General features: G+C 40.4%; 1 long non-coding RNA gene across 1 annotated transcript; it reads right to left on the bottom strand.

The window, feature by feature from the left end:
- Nucleotides 1-19: 19 nt before the first annotated feature.
- On the bottom strand, nucleotides 20-17,403 carry LOC139176836 (uncharacterized). The gene is made up of 3 exons (XR_011561312.1): nucleotides 17,209-17,403; nucleotides 8,734-8,897; nucleotides 20-1,563 (listed from the first exon to the last, which is right to left on the bottom strand). It is a non-coding gene; the product is annotated as an uncharacterized lncRNA (long non-coding RNA).
- Between the last annotated feature and the right edge of the window lie 7,434 nt (nucleotides 17,404-24,837).

Raw genomic sequence — 24,837 nt, 5'->3', positions numbered from 1 at the left:
GGGACATGTTCTGAAATTACTGGAGAAAGAGCAACTCCCGTCTGGAGAGTAGGAAAAAATAGAATACAAATATATCCATTCTGTTCTTACTATTTTATTGTGGGATGCTGGTCAGGGACAGTTCCAAAAGAGAGTGAGGTTGTAGAAGTGACGATTTTCTGTAGAAAGAAAGGGAACTGTGGAAAAAATACAGTAGTTAAAAATGAAGTGTGTATTTCCTATGCCCCCACAGACTTGGAAATGCTTCCTAGTGGTGTCATACGGAGTGAATTTTGTGGCTTGTCTCTGATTCATGCCAGTCCTCCTGGGTACATACTCCTGGAGATGATGTATCAGAAGGCAGGTCAACATGACTTAGGTTGATTAAAGGGCTGTTATCTAAAGGTTATTGTAACTATTTCTATAGAGCCCAAGTTTCATTCCTTCCTTTGTATTTTTAATTCAAAATTTAGACTTTGTGATTTGCAAGGAAACACAAGAAGTGGGTGATGGAGACCCTGTAAAAATGCAGAATCCCTTCATTTATGTACCTGAGTTCTTCATACTAGATGTGTTTGCCTGCACCTAAGTCAGAGAGCAAAGACATAACTCGATGATGTTAAAGTATTCAGCTTTTAAAGGCCCAAGACATAGAACCAAATTGTGGTTGCAAAAAGAAGAAACTAAAATACTTTACATGAATAAAAATGTTAATTGCTGGGGACTTGCCTGGAGGCCAGTGGTTAAGACTTTGCCTTCCAATGCACAGGAAGTGGGTTCCATCCTTGGTTGGGGAGCTAGGATCCCACATGCCTCATGGCCAAAAAACTAAAGCATAATACAATGTTGTAAGAAATTCAATAAAATAAAATAAAAATAAAAAATGTAAAAATGGTCCATATAAAAAAAACCTTATAAAAATGTTATTTGTGCTCTTACTCTATAATAAACTCTTTCTCTTTTTATTCTCCACCCTCCATATGTTTATACTGATCTTTATTAGTTTTAGGGCAGGGTCATATGAACTTTCAAAGTTTTAATGTTTTCACATACTTAAGAATTCAATTCAATTCACACTGACTTAGCCTCTAGTATGCCTAAGATGGGCTTCCCAGGTGGCTCATTGGTAAAGAATCCTCTTGTCAATGCAGGAGATGTAGGAGACTTGGGTTAGATCCCTGGGGCAGGAAGATCCCCTGGAGGAGGAAATGGCAACCCACTCCAGTATTCTTACCTGGAGAATTCTATGGACAGAGGATCCTGGCGGGCTATAGTCCATGGGGTCGCAAAGAGTCAGACACGGCCGAGCATGCACACACACATGCCTAAGACATTGGGCCAGGTGGGATGAGACTGCCAATTAAAACCAAAACATGGCCTCAGCTCTAAGAGTGTGCTCTTTCAGCATAGGGAGAGCAAGCTAGAGATCTTGGAAATGAGCAAACATAACAAAGTAAGAAAACTCAGAGGAAGTCAGCATGACCTCCTCACATTCAGAGGCAAAGTCCCAGTGGAAAATGCTCCCAGGTCTTTCCAAGTCCTGCTTCTCCTGGAACACTGTACACTCGCAGCCTGTCTTTCCGTCTGCAAAACAAGAAGAGAGGTGAGGAGGTTTTACTGATGAAACAGGACATGGGGGGTCAAGTCATCAGTTTGGTGTTTCTAGAACTAGGAAATCTAAGGCAAATCGGGCAGCTCCAACCTGACTTGTTTCCAGCAGTGCTGCCTGGCGTATGGACACTCAGGCGTCTGGCCCTTAGAATGTAAGGTATGCAGGTTGCCCTCTTGGCTGCTGCTTCTCTGTCTACTCTGCTATCTCCAGTTTCTTCTTTCTTGTGTCAGGCAATCACAAATTGACCAAAAAGTTAGCTATCCAAATGCCAACTCCCCCTTCTTGAAGAAATCCCTCATTGTCTCAAATGATTCATCTGATGCTCATTTAGTCTGTTTGGGCTGCTGTAACAAAACCCCACAGACTGGGTGACTTACAGGTGGCAGAATTTTATTTCTCACCATTCTCGGGGCTGAAAAGACCAAGATCAAGGCACCTGCAAATCTGGTGTCTGGTGAGGGTCATAGACTCTGTCTTTTCACTGCGTCCTCCTGTGCTAGAATGGGTGAAGTAACTCTCTGGATCTTTTTTATAAGGGCACTAATCCCATTTGTGACCTGTTCAACTCCCGAGAGCTCCACTTCCAAATAACATTGCACTAGGGATTAGGTTTCAACATACGAGTGTTGGGGGAACACAACATTCATAGCGTGCCCCATCTACCTAACCCTCCCCCAACTTAGTTAAAACTCCTGTCCAGCTCTTTGCAACCCCATGGACTGTAGGCTGCCAGGCTCCTCTGTCCATGGGATTCTCCAGGCAAGAACACTACAGTGGGTTGCCATTTCCTCCTCCAGAGAGTGTTCCTGACGCAAGGACTGAACTCACAGCTCCTGTGTCTCCTGCATTGGCAGGTAGATTCCTTACCTCCCAGTCACCTGGGAAGCCCCAAACCCCTTGGTGGGAGAAACAAAAACCCAACATCATGCCACGCCCCCTCCCCGCAATGAGCTGACAACTCTACTGAAAGATTCCCTTGTCTTTTTTTCCTACCTATCTTTTGCTTGTATAGACTATAGTTTATAGATGGTCTAGGAAAGTGTTTCCCAAACCTTTTTCCTCTTTTAATTTTTACTGGAGTGCAGTTGCTTTACAATGTCATGTTAGTTCCTACTCTCCAGCAAAATGGATCAGCTATATGTATAAATGTATCCCTTCTTTTTTGAGTTTCCTTTCCATTTAGGTCACCACAGAGCACTGAGTAGGATTCCTTGAGCTATACAGTAGATCCTCATGAGTTATCTATTTTATACACAATGTCAGTAGTGTATTTATGTCAATCCCAATTTTCCAATTTAGCTCATCCCCCTTTCCCCCCTCAGTATCCATACATTTGTTTTCTACATCTGTGCTTTATAAGTAAGATCATCTATACCAATTTTTTTTCAGATTTCTCAAACTTTAATATGCACAGGAGACAAGTCACCCAGGGAACTTATTAAATTGACAGTTTTGAACTCTATAAGTCTGGGGTGTGACCTGAGATTCTGCATTTCGAACAGATTTCCAGGTGAGGCTGATGCTACTGGTTTCTGAACCACATGTTGATTAACAAAGGCCTAGTTATTATGATTGATTGCAGTCAGAGTGTTTTTGCTCCTTTTTGGTAGGCCCTGGAGGACTCTGTAGCCCTGACTGCTGACTGCACCCCTATGAATATGGTTCTAAGTTCTGGTCCTTGTATTGGGGCCCCATCGTCCACTTCAGTTGACCCAAAAGTTTTTCTGGGTGTGTTCTTTCATAGGTATTAGTACTACTTCAGTTCATCTTCACATAAACATCAGTGTTATTTTCTCTGTTTTGTAATTGAAGAAACAAACTGTGAAAAGTTAAGTGGCTCATTCAATCTTACACAGCTATGCACCACATTGGCCAAAAAGTTAATTCAGAGTTTTCCATAACATCTTATAGAAAAACCCAGTTGAACTTTTTGGACAGCCCAATATATAAAGCCAGTAAAAAAAAACAAACAAACAAAAAAAAACTTCTGTCTCATTTGTCTTCAACCCTTTTCCCCAAGGGTTATTCTTTGACGAATAGTACCTCACAATTTTCCCAAAGATTGGCATAGAGTTTCTTTGAGGTAATAAGAAGAAGAAAAAGAAGAAGACGAACTGAAGGTTATTAAGTGTTTCTAAGTACCAAGCCCAGTGCTGAGGACTTTACTTTCAATATCTTGTTAATTTTCACATCTACCCAAAGAGGTTGCTACTAGTATGATTTAGACTTAAAGAAGTTAAGACAGTAAGGAAGCTGAGATTAGAACTATAAGCTGCTTCAGTCCAAAGCCCAAACTGTTAACTGTAACACTGTGTCATGGTATATATTGCTACAGAAATATCTTTTAGGTTTTAATCCCAGAAAAAGAGAATTCCAGTAGGATGCAGAAAGAAGTAAGGCTAGAGAAGTGGATATTAGTAAGACAATTCTGCCGGTTATAATGAAGAGATTTGCCCTGGTTATTTGGAGTTTTCTATAAACTTGCAATGGACATTCACAGAGACACAATGATCACTTTTTAAGATCTGAACTATTGCACAGACTTAAGTGTTTGTCATTTCAGGAGCTGGTGTTCTTGGAACTACACATTTCTGGATCTCCTATTAATTTGTAGTATGAGTAGGGGTTTGTCATTTATAAAATCATGAGGTCTTTTTCCTCACTTGTAAATTGTATAAAATCCTCATCAAATTGAAGACCAGATATTCCAATAGCCTGGGAATGTGAGGTGCAGAGAATTTAAGTGACTCTTCTAGGGTGACCAAGAGATAATTAATCATGGGGCTTAGCTCAGAATCCAGGTCTCCTAGTGTGCACTTCTGGTATTATTCAACCAGCCCGTGGAATATCTCCCTTTGCACATGCTTTTGGGAAAATGTGCTGGTTCAGAACCTGATCACTAGGACCTGTTAGACACCCTTCAAGGGGAATACGTCTCTACTCGGCAGTTTGTGCAACTTTTGCTCTCTGAGGCTGACTCTTTGCCAATATGTGACTTCTTGAGAGACATTAGGGGCCCTCGGCACTGGGCACAGCCACTCCTGGAAACATGAAGCACGAGCCTGCTCTTACTGTGTACCTATATCTCGTGTTCGGGCATCCTTTTGCCTTTAATGAGATTTTGCAGTGACAGGATTGGAACAGATTGCTGGCATTATGGCAGCCAGGATATTGTCAGGAGGAACTTGGCAGTGCTCGTAGGTGTTATGATGCTGGCTCTTTGCTCAAGGGCAAGAATATCGAAGGGAAAATTAGAAATGAGACAGAGGGTGAGAGGTAATGTCAGAAAAGTTCAGAAGATGATACTGGTAGCAGTGAATACACTGGAAATTTTGTGAGGTTTACATACTTTGAATCCTTGGTGACTGAAGACATAGCCAAGAATTGCTTCAGTGATATTCCCTCATAAATCTGCATAATAATCTCTCAGCGGGGATTTGGTGAAATTACAAGTATTCATTTACTAAATTGGGTTCAGTGTCTGTATCATGCACACCATATGAATATTCAGTTCAGTGAATGCTTCCCAAGCTATGTTGAAGTTAACACATAAGCTGAATATAACTCAAGTAGAACTCAAAATTGCGAGCTTATTTTAATCTAACAGAGGTCCTAGTGTCTTAAAGAATTGGACCCATCCCCAACCCCAAAATGTCCATTAATACTCAATCTAATAAAACAAAATGTTAAGTCTTTTCAGTATTTGTATCTGATTTTTGGCATAAAGTATTTTTCTTTATAATAGAGGATTAGGATAATAATGCCCAGGGCTATGAATGGTTCCTTAGAACACAGTGGCAGCTGCCAGGCAGATTCAGGAAGAATGTTTAATTACAATGCTCAGTAATAACAACAAAGGAAAAGTTCAATGAGAAGAAATAACTGTTATGAGACCGAGGTCTGTGCTGAGAAGAGGAGGTATAGTAGAGCACTTTTCCGGACCATAGACATTGGTTTTAGCTGAAGTTGTCTTGGCAGCTGATGGGCCATTTACCTTCAAATGTGACCATTTTTCTTCTTAAAGCAGCTCAGTTGACTTTCTGAGTTAAGGATTCAGAATTACTTGTATTTCCCCAAAAAAATGTGTTGGGTTTTTTTTTCCCCCTAAATGAGAAGTAGGACTAATTCTCAGAGAAGAGTTGATCACCTCTCATTCTGTATAAGAAAAGCGCACTTAGCTAGAAGTCAGTTACTCTGAGTTCCTGTCCAAGACTGTAACAAACCTACCGTGAGGCCTCAAACAGCTGATTCATCTCCCTGCCTGCCTGTGTGCTCAGTCACTTCCGTCGTGTCCAACTCTGCGACCCCATGGGCTGCAGCCCGCCTGGCTCCTCTGTCCATGAGATTCTCCAGGTAAGAATACTGGAGTGGGTTGCCATGCCCTCCTCCAGGGGATCCTCCCAGTGCAGGGAAAGAACCCCTGAATTGGCCAGGAGACCTTTACCACTAGTGCCACCTGGGAAGCCCTAATTCGTCTCTCTGAGCTGCTTTCAACTATGAAGTTTTCCATGATATTCTGATTATTAACATAGATATATTAAGAAAATTCCTTTTGGAACATTCTTGGTCATAATATTTTATTTAACCCTAAAATATAATCTGATTTTAGATCCATAGTAGATGCTCAAATGCAGTATGTGAAATTCTATTGGTAGTTTTTATACTTATTTTATGGAGGGTATTATACTAAATATGCTTCATATGCAAAATAGCAGTATATAAGATAGATTTATTTATTTTATTTTTTTATTTAAAAAAGATTTTTCCCTCTTGATCTGTTCTCTGTATCTATGAGCTTGTTTGTTTTTTAAAGATTCCACTTAATGAGAGATTATATAATGTTGTTTGTCTTTCTCTGACTTATTTCACTTAGCATAATGCCCTTAAGGTTTATCCATGTTGTTGTAAATAGCAATAGGATAGCTTTATTATTGGGCTTCCCCTGTGGTTCAGACAGTGAAGAGTCTTCCTGCAATGCAGGAGACCTGGGTGTGATCCCTGGGTTGGGAAGATTCCCCGGAGAAGGAAATGACAACCCACTCCAGTATTCTTGCCTGAATAATCCCATGGACAGAGGAGCCTGGCAGGCTACAGTCCATGTGTTTGCAAAGAGTCACACATGGCTGAGTGACTAATATTTTCACTTTCAGCTTTATTATTATCTTCACTTTATAGATGGAGAAATTGAAGGACAGAATGCTTAAGTTGTTTGCACAATACTTAAGTAACAAAACAGATTCAAACTTGACTTTCTCTGACACCAACAACTATGCATTCAGCATTCTTATCTCCTTCCTTTAAGATAACTTCTGGATACAGAATAAGCTTCCTGGGTCCATCACTAGTATGTTCTGAAAGAGTTAGCCTGGGTTCTGAATTGAATGTGTTACTCATGGAAAGGTGTCTAGAGCGAGAGATGGGAGGAGAATGTTGTTTAAAGGACAAAGCCTTGAATTTTAGAGGAGCTAAAAGAAGGAGACGCAATGTAATTCAATATCACTATGCTTAGCAGTAATGAACAATTAGTGAGGTCAGTTTGCCTATCTCTGAGGTTGTTACTTTCATGTCTCTATGGCTATGGGGCAAATATGAAAGACAGAAATACACAAGTATGCAAATGGCACTTGGGAAGATAGTACATGAAAGTGGGTTGCACATACAAGGCAGAATGTAACTTCACTTGTATCTGTCGTGTCACTTGGGGAAAGCTTCGGAAAGATAATGCAAGGATTTGGGGAAGGAACTAAATGTTAAATCCAAGAGATTTATTTTAGCAGAGATAGTATGTACTGATTAGAAGACATAGAGGTTGCAGCTAGAGAATTGGGTGTGGAGTTGTCTTGCTGTAAGACAAGCCAAGTCTGAGGAAAAGAATTTAGTGGCAGTTATCAAGAGACATGAATAAATGTCTGAAAAAAGATTCATCAATCTGAGGTGGTGAGGTGTCAAGCTGCAGTGCCCCTCATAGGGATGCCTCCCAATGGGAATGTTTGTACTTGGACAGGTGCCAGACAGGAAATTGTGTGCTGAACTTACCTTAAGGTTATAGCAACTTATGTAGAAAATAAAACAAAATTCCCCAAGCATGAAATTAGAGGAAATATATTTTTCGGTAAAGAAGTTCAAATTTAGATCCTATCAAACATGATAATCAGTTATGAAGAAATAGCTATGACTTGCCAAAGCAAACTATATAAGAAGAAGAATAAAAAGGTCTCCTATAATTAGTGAGAATACTCAAGAATATTTTGATGGGACTTTTCAGGGGTCCAGTAGCCGGCACTCCATGCTCCTAAAGCAGGGGGCCCAGGTTTGATATCTGGTCAGGGAACTAGATCACACATGCTAAAACTAAGAACCAGTGAAGCCAAATAAACAAATATATTTTTAAAGAGTATTTTGAAGAGGTAGGTGGTGAGATTTAAGTAGAAAGACTATAGAGTATTATCATATTGGAAAGCAAGCTATGGCAATCGGCATGAAAGGTCTAGGAGACACTAAAATTGTCAGGGGCGAATTGAGTTGACATAAGCTTCTCCTTGATCCCTGGGTTGGGAAAATTCCCTGGAGGAGGACGCACTCCAGTATTCTTGCCTGGAGAATCCCATGGACAGAGGAGCCTGGTGGGCCACAGAAAGAGCCAGACAAGACTGCAGCTGCTGAGCATACACAAGCTTCTCCTTGGATATTTTTTACTAATGTACTTCATTGGGAAAATTGTCATTGTTAAGCTACCACAAAGATGAAACTGATTCTTTTAAATTCTTAAATTTATAAAATGCAAGTCCAGAATTAGAAGGAAGGTCTTTCTGCATTCATAGGGCAGATAGAGAATCATGTGCAAATGAAGTTGTCCATCTCATGCTATTTACAAGCAAAATCTATTCTTAAATAAAAACAATCTGATTCTAACATCTTCATTTTGTTAAAACTGTGAATGGTATTATGGTAAAGTAAGTAGATGTCAATGTAAATCAGGGAAGAAAGCATAAAGGGATCATTGGAAAAGGTTCTAAGTATAGCATTATACTGATGAAAAAGCCATTTCTAAAGCCAGAGGACAGAAAAGGGAATACTCCTTTCGTATTTTGGTGAGCCTCATAAGCATGAATGCAGGTAGAAATCATTGGAAGTGTACATACCCAGGGCTAGATGGGCCTTCACTATGCTCTGCTTAGCCAGCTAACAGAGCATGGAGCTCAGCCCCAGTGAGGTCAGGAAGCTATTTATGTTCCTTGGTGACTTTACTTGGATTACAAATGAAGCATCCTCATTTCGGGAAACAACATTCAATAGGAGGTCTGACCTTGTGCAAAAAAAAAAAAAAAAAAAAAAGGAATGAACCTGGGAAAATGCCCCCTTAGACCAGAACATTTTCAAGCAAGTTGATTTAGTTTTTGTTTCAGCCAAAGTTTTTGGTTCATCTATAAAATAAATGGTTAAAAAATACTTTGAAAAATAACAACCAACAAACAAAACAAAGCAAACGAGATTTTTTTAGGTTTCTTCTCTGGAATTGTCTCTTTTGGTAAGGTCACTTTTTCTGTGGGTATAATCATCAGGTCAGTAAGCTGCAGCCATGAAAGATTGCAAAAACAAACGGAATTGTCTGATTTAAAAGTCAAAGGTAGTTCATCTTTATTTCATACATTTTGTTTATAATATATTGAATTTAGTGTTTATAAACAATTTGAGGTAACAATGTCTAGACAAAATCATTTTCCATGTTACAGTCTTTCAAATGGAAAGGGCTAGGTGGCATTCCTTTGCCAGCATTCAGTAATCCTTTTAATTGTTCTAAAGTGGCTACAGCTTTGAGTCAGAGACCTACACTGACTTCAGACTTTACAGCAAATGCCTTTCTTGGGTTCCAGTTGACTTCAACAGAACTTATTTAGCACTGGTTTAACAGCAACTGGCCATATTGAATGACCTTGGAATAGGTGGAACAATTTATCTGAACATTTTCATTTAAAGTGTAGTAAACAGAAGTTAGGGGCTTCCCTGGTAGCTCAACTAGTAAAGAATTTGCCTGCAATGCAGAAGACCTTGGTTCAATTCCTGGGTTGGGAAGTTCTGCAGGAGAACGGATAGGCTACCCACTCCAGCATTTTTGGGCTTCCCTGTTGGCTCAAATGGTAAAGAATCCACCTGCAATGCAGGAGACCTGGGTTCGATCCCTGGGTTGGGAACATTCCCTGGAGGAAGGCATGGCAACCCACGCCAGTGTTCTTGCCTGGAGAATCCCCATGGACAGAGGAGCCTGGTGGGGTACAGTCCATGGGGTCATAAAAAGTTGGACACTACTGAGCACAGCACAGCAAGCAGAAGTTAGATGCTTTATGAAGGAAACTAAATTACAATAGAAAATTAAAATTTTAAGAAAAAAGAGGTTGCATATGTTGTGACTAGTTGGAAAAAGAATAATGGATTTGATCCTGAGTTTCAAATTTACCTGACTTGGTGATTTACTGAATATTATATATTTGGGGGCTTCCCAGGTAGTTCAGTAGGTAAAGAGTCTGCCTGCAATGCAGGAGACCCAGGTTCAGTCTCTGGGTCAGGAAGATCCCCTGGAGAAGGGAATGGCAACCAACTCCAGTGTTCTTGCCTGGGAAATCTCATGGACAGAGGAGCCTGGTGGGCTAGTCATATTTACAGGTATTTATTTCAGTGTCTGTAATATGGGAACAATAATTCCATCCTGCCCTATGTTGGAACACAAATGTAAATGGACATTAGGATCATGAGATTAAAAATGCTACATGTATACCTGTGGTGGATTGATTTTGATATTTGGCAAAACTAATACAATTATGTAAAGTTTAAAAATAAAATAAAATTTAAAAAATGCTATATAAATATGAATGACCCAGTCATTTACATTGAACCCAAATGAAATTTTACTTTTATTTATTTATTTATTTTTTTTGGAAATTTTACTTTTAAAACAGGATTTTATATACAAATTGAACTGAATTTCAGTTGAAAATTTAAAAACCATATAACAACATACTCTGATGGAAACATTTTGGGGAAGCTGAACTTTACTTTAATGACTGAAAATAAAAGAAAAATCAGCTGATTAATTTTCATCTAAGACATGGTTCTGTTATATCTAAATCCCAAGTGAGAACCAGTATTTCTAGAAATTTTAAATGACTGTTGATATGTGGGAAGAATTCTACAATTAAGTACATAATATTGTTATTCATTCCTCCATTTTAAAAAAGCACTCATTATGTGCCTCATATCTGGTCCCATCACTTCATGGGAAATAGATGGGGAAACAGTGGAAACAGTGTCAGACTTTATTTTTGGGGGCTCCAAAATCACTGCAGATGGTGACTGCAGCCATGAAATTAAAAGACGCTTACTCCTTGGAAGGAAAGTTATGACAAGCTAGATAGCATATTCGGAAGCAGAGACATTACTTTGCCAACAAAGGTCTGTGTAGTCAAGGCTATGGTTTTTCCTGTGGTCATGTATGGATGTGAGAGTTGGACTGTGAAGAAAGCTGAGCACCGAAGAATTGATGCTTTTGAAATATGACGTTGGAGAAAACTCTTGAGAGTCCTTTGGACTGCAAAAAGATCCAACCAGTCCATTCTAAAGGAGATCAGTCCTGGGTGTTCTTTGGAAGGAATGATGCTAAAGCTGAAACTCCAGTACTTTGGCCACCTCATGTGAAGAGTTGATTCATTGGAAAAGACTCTGATGCTTGGAGGGATTGGGGGCAGGAGAAAAAGGGGATGACAGAGGATGAGATAGCTGGATAGCATCATGACTCAATGGACTTGAGTTTGAGTGAATTCCAGGAGTTGGTGATGGACAGGGAGGCCTGGCGTGCTGTGATTCATGGGGTCACAAAGAGTCAGACATGACTGAGTGACTGAACTGAACTGAACTGACTTGCTAAACACCCTGCTAGATACTGGAGATACCATGCGGAGGAGAAAGGAGATGGTCTTGGACTAGCCATTTGGAGTTCTGACTTGAGTCTCTACTTTCCATGGCAGCAAGAAGACATCAAAATACCAGTGATGAATGTATCATGAGAGGACACAACATCATCATATAAAAAGTTACCCAGACTTTAATGGTGAGTTCTAGACTGTGGACTCAAGGTAAGATGTAGAGTGTGGCCACTGGAAAATTATGGAGCTTATTGTTACTGCCTTTTTGTTAGTTGGTTGGCTAGTTGTTTTTTCCCAGCTGTCTTCAACCCTTAGAACTCTAATGCTGAGAATAGTATAGAGATGAAAAGTCTGAGTTGTTCTGTAACTGATTATATTACTATAAATAGCTTCTAATCTTGGAGGATTTTGGAAGCTTTAAAAATAATTTTTCAGATCCTCCATCTGAAACATGAAATTAATTAGAGGGGACTGAAAGCCAAGCACTGAAGAATTGATGCTTTTGAGCTGTGGTGTTGGAGAAGACTCTTGAGAGTCCCTTGGACTGTAAGGAGATCCAACCAGTCCATTCTGAAGGAGATCAGCCCTGGGTGTTCTTTGGAAGGAATGATGCTAAAGCTGAAACTCCAGTACTTTGGCCACCTCATGTGAAGAGTTGATTCACTGGAAAAGACTCTGATGCTGGGAGGGATTGGGGGCAAGAGGAGAAGGGGATGACAGAGGATGAGATGGCTGGATGGCATCACCAACTTGATGGACATGAGTTTGAGTGAACTCCGGGAGATGGTGATGGACAGGGAGGCCTGGCACGCTGCGATTCATGGGGTCGCAAAGAGTTGGACACTACTGAGCGACTGAACTGAACTAAAGATCACAGAGAGGATCTTCCACCCTCAATTGAGGAAGGCAATCATGTCTACTTCCAGTAAAATGAGAAGACGCATGTGTACAGTTATAATGATCTTCTCTCCTGAGATTAGATTGGGGGTCTAATGTGGAGGTGGGTGTGATAAATGCATAGTCTGTTGTTGTTCAGTTGCTAAGTCATGTCCGGCTCTGTGCGACCCCATGGATTGTAGCACATCAGGCTTCTGTCCTTCTCCATCTCCGGGAGTTTGCTCAAACTCATATCCATTGAATCGGTGTTGCCATCCAAATATCTCATCCTCTGTCTAGATCACAGACAATTTGCCTCTGCTTTTTATCTTACTTCAAAGTAGGCAACTTTTAGCTTGTTTTCCTATTTGAAATTTGGGGGAGGTGAGTATGGGGGGTTATTTTCTCTAATGTCTTCTGGTTGTTAGGAGCTTCACATTTGTTCTCATCTCAGGTAATCCCGAGTCCTTTTGGAGGAGACTGAGAGATTTACAGAGAGTAAGAAAGAGCTCTCACATGCCCATTATGTGCTGACAGGGCTTCACAATGGGCTGCTTAGAGTTAGTGAAGTTGTATAATCTTGCTTGGGTTTTCTTGCCGGTTAATCCTAGTACAATTTACCTCATTAATTTGATCTTAATGAGTTCATCAGCAATGATTTAATACAACTTTGAGGAACAGCTTTCTTTAGTCTTTAATTCGCGACAGTTCCCCTTCTATTTGGCAGTACATTAATGGAAATGGAAAATTGCCTCATTCGAAATGTCAGAATAATACTGCACCAAAAACAATTCAGTCATGTCTTTCAAACCACGCACATATGGTTCATCACCAAATGTCCCTGTTCTTCCCCCCTCCCTCCCAGGCCCCCCTCCCGCCTGTACCTTCCCTCCATATTTTCTTTCTGTTCTCCTGTCTCTGGTGATCATTGTTTGGATTAAGTTTCTAAGATCTTTGCATAAGCTTCGCGTCTCCTGTTGTCCAGGAACCACTGCTCATTGCACTGGTTTTTCCCAGATCCTTGAAGTTGGCAGAGTTCACAGATCAGGTGAAAGCTATTGCTTTTAGTATAGCAAATGTCTTTCATCTGCTCTCAAACTTGAAAGGAAAAAAAGAAGTTTATGTGAAGTGTCTTCGAAATAATTTTTGTGCATAATTTTGAGCTGTTTTGTCAAGTTCTCTAAGTAAAGCTATATTCTTCACTCTGTCTACACCAGAGCGTCCTTTTCTTTTCTTTTTCCCCCTAGCACTGTGTTCAAGGAAGTTACTCTGTAGAATAAGTGCCTTTTTTAATGAGTATTTTAGTTGTGGTTTGTTGGGTAAATTCATAATGAGGACCCAGCACAATTTCTCTTGCATTTAAAGATACAAATTTTAAATTGTAATTCATAATTCACTAACACTTAAAGGACATTTAATGAATTTAAAAAATTAGTCTGTAAACTAAGCTACCTAAAGTCTCTCCATTTTTTTTTTTTTTGTAAAGAGAAAGCTGAAAGGTAAAGCAATTTCCAAAGTTATTGATCAAGCATCAACTTTCATGGGTTAACCTCCAAAGAGTATTTTAAATGATAGAATGATAGTATTTTTCTTTCTGTAAAGGACCCCTTCTTCAGATAATACTTGAAGGAAAATGAAACAGTAAAGCAAAAACAACCCCGGCTTGCAATTGTGCATATTTATATCTGTAGACTTATAGTACTTGTCTGAACCTAGATTTTAGAATTTTAATTAATTTATTGGTTTTGATTTTCTTTCCATCAGCAAGCTGACTCATCTATGAAATTATTTTAATTCAAGTAAATGTTTTCTACAGATGGAGTTTCACTTGCTGAGGGGATCAGAAGGTCCTCAGAGGCTGACCTGTAGTTTTGCTTTAGAGGTCAGATCAGAAAGTGAAAAGGATATCACTAGATTTCTCCTGTGTTTCTTTTCTTCTATCTGGTGGAAGATATTTAAGAAATTTGCCAGTTTTACTCTGTAGAGACTGTATCATTACTATCATAGAATTATATATATTTCCATGATTTATTTTGCATCCACTTTGTGATGGGTCCTTTACAGAGGTTATTTAATCTAATTTCCCTGAAAACAGTAAAGCAGATTTGAAAATAGTTTTCATCAAGGTTTAAAGAGCTGACATTACAGAGATGGTATATATGTGGGATACAAGCTTTTCTGATTCCATGATTTTTCTACTGTCTGTGCTATTTACTTTAGAGGAGGAAAAAACATAAAGAATCTATTATCCATGCTCCTTCATTGGCAATAGTCAACCAGCCCTTAGGAGCGGCTAGAGATCCTCACTCCACTCCAATACTCTTGCCTGGAAAATCCCATGGATGGAGGAGCGTGGTGGGCTGCAGTCTATGGGGTTGCGAAGAGTGGGACATGACTGAGTGACTTCCCTTTCACTTTTCACTTTCCTGCATTGGAGAAGGAAATGGCAACCCACTCCAGTGTTCTTGCCTGGAGAATCCTAGGGACAGGGGAGCCTGGTGGGCTGCTGTCTATGGGGTCACACAGAGTTGGACATGACTGAGGTGACTTAGCAGCAGCAGCAGCAGAGATCCTCACGTCCTGAGGTTGGCTGATTATTGCTGAACATTGCCACTGATAAAATATGATTCATTATATTATAACTGAACCATGTCCTGTACTTTTGCCCATTGTCTTCTATATTCTCTAATAATACAATTAGTCAAATCTTCCTCCATATTATGCCTTCAACTGGTTGAAGACACTACTGACACCCTAAATTGATGTCTCCTCTGGGCAAAAACTTTCCAATTCCTTGCTTCAGGGTCTTTCATAATGAAGTCACTATAGGACACAATAGACCTTATAAAATATGAACCAGTAGAGAAGAAAAGAGTACTTAATTTTGGCATTATATTTTTTTACATGTAGACTCAGATGACTCTGTGTGTGTGTGTGTGTGTGTGTGTGTGTGTGTGCACGTGCCTGCATTATATAAGTTTAGGATCAAGTGAAAAATAAATGGCAACATAAATTTCTAGGAGCTGAATCACTCTCCTGCCTTTTTGAACCCTATATAAAACTTTACATTCTTTGTATAAGTTTGTACACGCCAACCTGGCCCATCACTGTAACTTTCAATTTGCTTCTATCATTTGGTGCTTGAATCCTCTCTTTTCCCCCACAGCTTTCTGATATCATCACATTTCATAGAATTTTTTTTTTTCCATCTTGTAAATGAGATAACTGATGCAAATGTCAAACTAGAGAATACTTAACAAATTGTCTGAAGAAGGGGTCCTGTAAACAAGTTTCTAGAACTTAACTCCATGGCCTTTCCCATCCAAGTCAGCCCCTCTGATTGGCTTTCATTTAGGTTCCCTGATCACTTGAGCCTTCCCCCAAAATGAGGACTTTCCCTAGGACTCTGCCTCTATTTTCAAGTACCATTTAAACCATTCAGCCTTCTTTTTCTTGTGATCTTTGCTTAGCTTTTTTGTTTTGTTTCTAAATTCATATCTGGATGTTAGACTTCATGCCACCATTCTGACATACGCTTTGTTTTAGGCTCTTTGTGTGTGATATTTATCTTTGGTTTTACAGCCCATTTATTCACATATTATTAATTCATAGGTTACATAAAGTGCACAAAAAATACTCATTTACTGGGGACTTTCTATGTGTAGTCAAAAATGCAGGCCCAGTACTCTGCACACTTATAAATATACCAAAGTTTTGCTCTTTTTTTTCTTTTTAAAGCTGAGTTCAGTCAGTTGTATCATGAGTAGACACAAAGAATCTTCAGATTCCTCTCTCTATTTTTCTCAAAGAGATTCTAACAGTTTTCTAAACTGTGGCCCAGGGCTCTTTCACCCACTGTTTTGTTCATTAAAGGTGCTCAATACACAGGCTGTGGATCTCAACCTCACTGAATTCTGGTCACTTCTGATTATCTGCTTTAGAACTTAACATCTAAACCGTTATATCCATCTAATTTCTTCCTTTACAGAATTGCTACCTTTGGGAAGGCACTTGCTTTCTTTCCTTATTTCTTGTAAAATCTTGTGTTTTACAAACTGGGGTTCATTTTGCTTGGTTTGATACTCCTTTTCATTGTGATTCTCACACCCAGGGCGACCCCATCATGTCCACAGATTCTCACCACTTCCACATCACCAATTCATTCTGGATGCTCAAAATCAAGGACAATTGTGAATAAACTCAACATCTTCAAGATATGATAGTTTCAACCACATCCATATTAACTAATACCAGAAAGCAAATGAGTGATTAAATTCAAAGGGGCTGTTCTGAATGCTAATTTTCTTTTTTAATCCAGAAAAAAACAGCTCTAACACTTCTTGAGTACCTCTTCTCTGCCAGACACAGTCCCAGTTGTGTTCCTATAAGTTATCTTTAAAGTATGTGAAAGACAATCTGGTCATCTATTGTTTTAAGCAAATTGCTTTGTTTGTACAAGCTAATTAGGGAGATGAATGGTAGATCATAAATATTTGGCACCCGTGGAATGAAATTGAACTCTCCTTTTGAATGTTTCAATAAATTTGATTGACTTAAAATTTAAGTAAATGTTACTTATATAAATACATGCACATGATGAGTGCCCAGTAATATTAAATGATGCCAAAGGTTAGAAAGAACAAACTTTGTTTCCTGGTTTTTGCTGTGACCAGAAGAGCATGTACCAAAATAAAACTATAACATGTCTCGTGATTGTTGTTAACTGGCTGAAACCAGCATATATCAGAGGGCAGAAGCTTATCCTTATATGCAGTTTTAAGAGCAAAGAATCTCAGGTTACATCACCAATTCTTAAGTACTTACCCACAATGCAGACCTTAGACCTTCTGAGAAGTTTTTCTTGTTAGGGAAGTTCTCTGGCTGTAAATAGTAAGGAGGTGTGGACAGAAAGCTACCCTGAGAGTCAGGTGAAATAGATTCTGCTGCTGCTGCTGCTGCTGCTAAGTCACTTCAGTCGTGTCCAACTCTGTGCGACCCCATAGACGGCAGCCCACCAGGCTCCCCCGTCCCTGGGGCTCTCTAAGCAAGAACACTGGAGAGGGTTAGCATTTCCTTCTCCAATGCATGAAAGTAAAAAGTGAAAGTGAAGTCGCTCAGTCGTGTCTGACTCTTAGTGACCCCATGCACTGTAGCCTACCAGGCTCCTCTGCCCGCGGGATTTTCCAGGCAAGAGTACTGGAGTGGGGTGCCATTGCCTTCTCCAGAAATAGATTATAATAATTTTTAAATTAATTACTGATAGAGTATAGTTGCTTTACAATGCTATAGTGGCTTTACAATGTGTTAGTTAATGCTGTACAGCAAAATGAATCATATGTATATGTATACATACCTACATGTATACATATATCCCCTCTTTTTTTATTTCCTTCCCAGTTAGGTCACCACAGAGCATTGAGTAAGTTCCCTGTGCTATCCAGTATGTTCTTATTAATTATCTATTTTATCCACAGTACCAATAATGTATACATGTCAATCCTAATCTCCCAGTTATCTCACCACCCATCTTTTCCCCTTGGCATCCATGTTTATTCTCTACACTTTTATTTCTGTTTTGCAAGTGCAATCATCTATACCATTTTTTCTAGGAATATCACAGATGGCTTCCACTGGAGGGTGTGTTGGATTCATTATGATAGACCAGTGGAGAAGGGCATAGGAGTCAGCTCCACCAGGACTAAACTTGCTGGGCAAAGGCCTGATAGCTAACGTACAATATCTGCCTTAGTTTCTGCCTTAGCTTCCCTGGTGGCTCAGACAGTAAGGCATCTGCCTGCAACAAGGAGACCCCAGTTCGATCCCTGGGTCAGGAAGATCCCCTGGAATAGGAAATGGAAACCCACTCCAGTACTCTTGCCTGGAAAATCCCATGGATGGAGGACCCTGGTGGGCTACATTCCATGGGGTCGCAACGAGTTGGACACGACTGAGCGACTTCACTTTAATTCTTTCTTTCTTAGTTTCACAGTGTTGTGACTAATGACCACAAACTTGGTGTTCAAGTAGCAGAAATGTACTCTCACGTAGTTCTGGAGGTTAGAAGTCCGGAATCAAGCTGCCAGCAGGGCCATGGACCCACTGAAGGCCTTAAGAAGGCCTTGCCTGCATTTCTAGTTTCTGGTGGCCCCAGGCTCATGGCTAAACTGTGTTACTCCCATCTTGCTCTCCCAGTCAGTACTTCTGTCTTCACAGGACTTTCTGTCTCTGAGTGTCCTTTCTATCTCTTATAAAGGCATCCTCATTGGATTTGAGGCCCTCCTTAATCTAATATGATATCATCTAAGTTCTTAAGTATGTTTGCAAAGACTGCATTCCCAAATAGTGTTACAAAATTCTATTTCCAAACTCTGGGTTATAGGTGTGTGTGAACTAGGTGGACTCTATTCGACTAACCACAGTATTTAAAGATACTTGGTAACCCTTGATTTAGACCAATTTGAAGTTGTTTATTGATCCATGGTTCATTTAGGTAATAAAGATTTATTGAAAACCTGGGCTATGGCAGACCAGGGCCAGGAATGAGGAAGCTGCCCACCAACAAACACGAACCATACCTTCATGGAGCTTACAGTCTAGACATATCCATGGGGGTCCACTCAGGTAGATGGGACTCTTCTGTACATGGTTTTAAAGTGTTTCTCTCCCAATTAACTTGATCATGCACATGGTTTTCAGCATACACTTCTAATGGAAACTTCTGTATTTATTTATTACATTATTACATGAGCTACTCTATTAGTACATATGTATATTACAGGGCATCATAATATGACTTTAAAAAGAATCACTATAATAAATATAAATAGGGATTAAAGTTCTAATATTGTCCTTCAGATCTCATCAGTTATTTTATGCGAGTCATCCTCTTTTGCAAGAATGCTGTCTAGATGGCTGTTACACTGCAGGTCTTGGGAGCAGTGTCATGGTTCTAGATGTGCCTTTTTGTTTGGAGCAACACTCCATCCAAAACTGAGGATCCAAGTGGCAAGTAGTAGCCTCTGAGATGTTGGGTTTGACAAGTAATTTTCCAGGTCTTGGCACTGCCTCTCAACCCTCAAAGGCATACTGAGGCTCAGGCCAGAAGGAATGAGGTGCAAATAAAGGCAGAGGCCAGCTGTAAGGATTTAATAATCATGACAAAGGTTGGGAGAAATCTGAAGTTTATTGGTCTGCTAGGCAAGTGGTACTTGGATTCTGGACAGAGGTCCCAGTGGGCTGTCAGCATCAGTTAGGGATGGCTTAACTGGATGGTGTAAGTTAATCTGGATGAGGCTGAACTTGAGGAATGAATTTCTCTGTGTTTGAAACTGGGAAGACAGGGAAATGCAAGGGACACTGCTTCAGCTTCCGAGTAACTTGATGACTTGTAAAAAAAATTTAATCTCATAAACCTTATTTATCCCAGTAAAATGAAGGTAATTGTTGGTCAGTCACAAAGTCATGTCCTACTCTTTGTGACCCCATGAACTGCAGAGAGTGAAAAAGTTGGCTTAAAGCTCACCATTCAGAAAACTAAGATCATGTCATCCAGTCCCATAACTTCATGGGAAATAGATGGGGAAACAGTGGAAACACTGTCAGACTTTATTTTTTTGGACTCCAAAATCACTGCATATGGTGACTGCAGCCATGACATTAAAAGACGCTTACTCCTTGGAAGAAAAGTTATGACCAACCTAGATAGCATATTCAAAAGCAGAAACATTACTTTGCCAACAAAGGTCTGTGTAGTCAAGGCTATGGTTTTTCCAGTGGTCATGTATGGATGTGAGAGTTCGACTATGAAGAAAGCTGAGTGCTGAAGAATTGATGCTTTTGAACTGTGGTGTTGGAGAAGACTCTTGAGAGTCCCTTGGACTGCAAGGAGATCCAACCAGTCCATTCTAAAGGAAATCAGCCCTGGGATTTCTTTGGAAGGAATGATGCTAAAGCTGAAACTCCAGTACTTTGGCCACCTTATGCAAAGACTTGACTTATTGGGAAAGACTCTGATGGTGGGAGGGATTGGGGGCAGGAGGAGAAGGGGACGACAGAGGATGAGATGGCTGGATGGCATCACTGACTCGATGGACGTGAGTCTGAGTGAACTCCGGGAGTTGGTGATGGACAGGGAGGCCTGGCGTGCTGTGCTTCATGGGGTCGCAAAGAGTCAGACACGACTGAGTAACTGATCTGAACTGAAGTGAACTGAACTGCAGCATACCAGGCTCCCCCATCCTTCATTGTCTCTTGGAGTTTGCTCAGATTCATGTCCACTGAGTTGGTGATGCTATCTAACTATCTCATCCTGTTCCCCCCTTCTCCTTTTGCCTTCAATCTTTCCCAGCATCAGGGTCTTTTCCAATGAGTTAGCTCTTCACATCTAGTGGCCAAGGTATTACCAAAATTTAACAACACTTAAACTATTTGAAATCAGGGTCTTGGATCAGGAAATCTTTTGACATCTCTTCCAGAAATAAGACAAACTGTTGTAAGATCCCAGTGTCATTCAGTAAGTTAAATGTTTGCAAGAGAAGGGACTGTTGACTTTTCTAAGAAAAGTTAAAATTTCATACCCCGAGTTGAAGAAGAATCATTTTAGGGGTAAATATATTTATTCATGGACTCAGGAGTATCAAGGAAAACATTAAGCTGCGGAATGTTTGCCTAAAGAGGTGTGGTTGATTCATAAGTGAGTATCTTTGAAGGAACTTGACAGAACAAACAGATATAATTGCTGCCTTCACGAATGTTGTGCTGTCTGAGAGCGATGCTGGACAGTCCTTCATGTTCAGAGGGGAAGGAGATTTGTTGAGAATAGAGGTAACCAATAGAGTTTATTAAAAATAGACACCAGGGGAATGAATACTGATTTAGTGTTTAGAAGACTTTGATTCTCATCTGTTATTGAGGCTACCCATTCCGGTATACCTTTGAAAGTATTTTCTGCTCATTTTTAACTATTGTGTTAAGCCTTTAAAAACTATCAAAAGAAATTCAACTGTAATATCATATTATTTGTGAGGCTTATTTTTCAAAATCATTAATTTATTGACTTTTGACTGTGTTGGGTCTTTGTTGCTTTGCATGGGCTTTCTCTAGTTGCAGCAAGTGGGGGCTACTCTTCACTGAGCTGTGCGGCTTCTTATTTTGGTGGTTCTTCTTGTTATAGTCCATGGGGTCACAAAGAGTTAGATGCAGCTTAGTGCCTAAACCAGAGAAGGCAATGGCACCCCACTCCAGTACTCTTGCCTGGAAAATCCCATGGACGGAGGAGCCTGGTGGGCTGCAGTCCATGGGGTCGCTAGAGTCAGACACGACTGAGCAACTTCACTTTCACTTTTCACTTTCATGCATTGGAGAAGGAAATGGCAACCCCCTCCAGTGTTCTTGCCTGGAGAATCCCAGGGACGGGGGAGCCTGGTGGGCTGACATCTATGGGCTCGCACAGAGTTGGACACAACTAAAGTGACTTAGCAGCAGCAGCAGTGCCTAAACAACAGTAACTTGTTGCAGAGCACAGGCTCTAGGTGCGTGGGCTTGGAGAGTTTCAGCTCATGGGCTCAAGAGCGCAGGCTCAGCAGCTGCAGCACACAGGCTTAGCTGCTCCACAGCGGGTGGAACCTTTCCAGACTAGGGATTGAACCCATGTCCCCTGCATTGGCAGACCGATTCCCATCTACTGCGCCACCCCCCAGGGAAGTGCTGTGCTGCTTATTTTAGATAAGAAGTGAAATGCCTGCATACTTCTGAGTGATTTTATTTGATAAAAATTACAGAATCACTCAAATTGAATGATCAGTGGATTGAACATCAGAAGGCCTGATTCTGCCCATAGGTCTGCTATTCATTGGATTTATACCTTCTGTTTGTGAAGTTAAGTCCTTTTCCCTCTCTGAGGCTGTTTTCCTCTTTTATAAGATAAAGAAGCTATAATGGTTATCTCTTGGTTTCCTAATGAGATGCTCCCTAATTCTGAGTTACTGCTATGCTCTCAGGATTCCACTAACAGCTTCCAGCCCTCATCTGCCTGGCTCAGACAGTTCACATTCCATTAATGCTCTCCTAACTAGTCTTTACCTCTGAGAGAGGCAACTGTTCTCTTTTTAGTAACTTCACTTGATGCTCTGTGTTATTGTACCATGCCATGTGGATCAGTTTGGGTTCAGTGCAAGATAGAAAAGGCCAGTGATTTCAAGCAGTGTTTCAATCAGGTAGTTGGATTGAACTTAGAAAGCCCTACTGGACTATTGATTTAGGTCATACTTGAATGGTCTAGTGGTTTTCCCTACTTTTTTCAATTTAAGTCTGAATTGGCAATAAGGAGTTCATGATCTGAGCCACAGTCAGCTCCTTTGACTGTGTGGATCACAATAAACTGTGGAAAATTCTGAAAGAGATGGGAATACCAGACCACCTAACCTGCCTCTTGAGAAACTTATATGCAGGTCAGGAAGCCACAGTTAGAACTGGACATGGAACAGACTGATTCCAAATAGGAAAAGGAGGACTTCAAGGCTGTGTATTGTCACCCTTCTTATTTAACTTCTATGCAGAGTACATCATGAGAAACGCTGGGCTGGAAGAAGCACAAGCTGGAATCAAGATTGCCAGGAGAAATATCAATAACCTCAGATATGCAGATGACATCACCCTTATGGCAGAAAATGAAGAGGAACTAAAAAGCCTCTTGATGAAAGTGAAAGAGGAGAGTGAAAAAGCTGCCTTAAAGCTCAACATTCAGAAAACTAAGATCATGGCATCCGGTCCCATCACTTCATGGGAAATAGATGGGGGAACAGTGCAAACAGAGTCAGACTTTATTTTTTGGGGCTCCAAAATCACTGCAGATGGTGATTGCAGCCATGAAATTAAAAGACGCTTACTCCCTGGAAGGAAAGTTATGACCAACCTAGATAGCATATTCAAAAGCAGAGACATTACTTTGCCAACAAGGGTCCATCTAGTCAAGGCTATGGTTTTTCCAGTGGTCATGTATGGATGTGAGAGTTGGACTGTGAAGAAAGCTGAGCACTGAAGAATCGAAGCTTTTGAACTGTGGTGTTGGAGAAGACTCTTGAGAGTCTCTTGGACTGCAAGGAGATCCAACCAGTCCATCTGAAAGGAGATCAGTCCTGGGTGTTCATTGAACGGAGTGATGCTGAAGCTGAAAATCCAATACTTTGGCCACCTCATGCGAAGAACTGACTCATTGGAAAAGACCCTGATGCTGGGAGGGATTGGGGACAGGAGGAGAAGGGGATGGCAGAGGATGAGATGGCTGGATGGCATTACCAACTCGATTGACATGAGTTTGAGTGAACTCCAGGAGATGGTGATGGACAGGGAGTCCTGGCATGCTGCAATTCAGGGGGTTGCATAGAGCTGGACACGACTGAGTGACTGAACTGAACTGAACTGTTGATGTGAAGTTCATACCACCTAAGCTCGTACCCAGAGGTCAGAAACGTGCTGCTGCCACACCTATTCCGATGGCCATAAGGCTGGTAACTGGGCTCTGCAGCATGGAGTCCAGTCACCACAAACATCTGTAATCTTGCTTAGCAGTATCAATAGTGGCAGCAAGATGGTTGTCACTTCATGTTCATTTATAAACTATCATTCAAGTACATCAGGTGAGTCCTGGTTCAGACGTGGAGACTTAGCTTCAAGTGCACATGGGAAACGCAGGGACCACATTTTCAGTCTCTTTACAGAGAAGGAGGGTGGGACTGTGGTTAGGAAGGCTAACCCAAATGTCTACCATAGTATGTAAAAGGCTTGACATGTTGAACTCATTTATTTTACATGTATGTTTCTACAGACTGTAAGCTCTCCAAGGGCAGGGACCACATCTTAGTAATACATATACCAATAAATTAGGGAGAAGACAGATGTTCAAAGGATTACAACCCATTCAGAAAATGTGTATCAACATTAAACAATGAGAAAAAACTAAACAAAGCTATATGATGGGCTAACAAAGTCTAATTGAGAGACAATTCAGGGCTGGAGTGGCTGAAAATCTTTAAAAAAAAATACAAATCACAATAAGAGTTTGAAGAATGGCAGAATTTGGATGGACTCAAAGACAAAGATAAGAAAGATGTTCTTAAGTTGTGGTACCTATAGACAATGAAATATTAGTCAGCTATTAAAAAGAATGAAATAATGGCATTTGCAACAACATGGATGGTCCTCAAGATTATTACACTAAGTAAGTCAGACAGAGAAAGAAGACTATAGGATGATATCACTTGTATGTGGAATCTAAAAAGAAAGCATGATACAAATGAACTTATCACAAAACAGAAACAGACTCACAGACTTAGAGAATGAACGTAATGGTTACCAGAGGAGAAACATGGGGGCAAGGGATAGTTAAGGAGCTTAGGGTTGACAAAAAGGTTTTAAATCCCTTGTATACCTGTAGTTTATATAGTATTATATATC

The sequence above is a fragment of the Bos indicus genome, chromosome 17 (genome assembly GCF_029378745.1).
Source record: "Bos indicus isolate NIAB-ARS_2022 breed Sahiwal x Tharparkar chromosome 17, NIAB-ARS_B.indTharparkar_mat_pri_1.0, whole genome shotgun sequence".
Taxonomy (NCBI): Eukaryota; Metazoa; Chordata; class Mammalia; order Artiodactyla; family Bovidae; genus Bos; species Bos indicus.
This window is presented reverse-complemented; position numbering and strand designations above follow the sequence as displayed.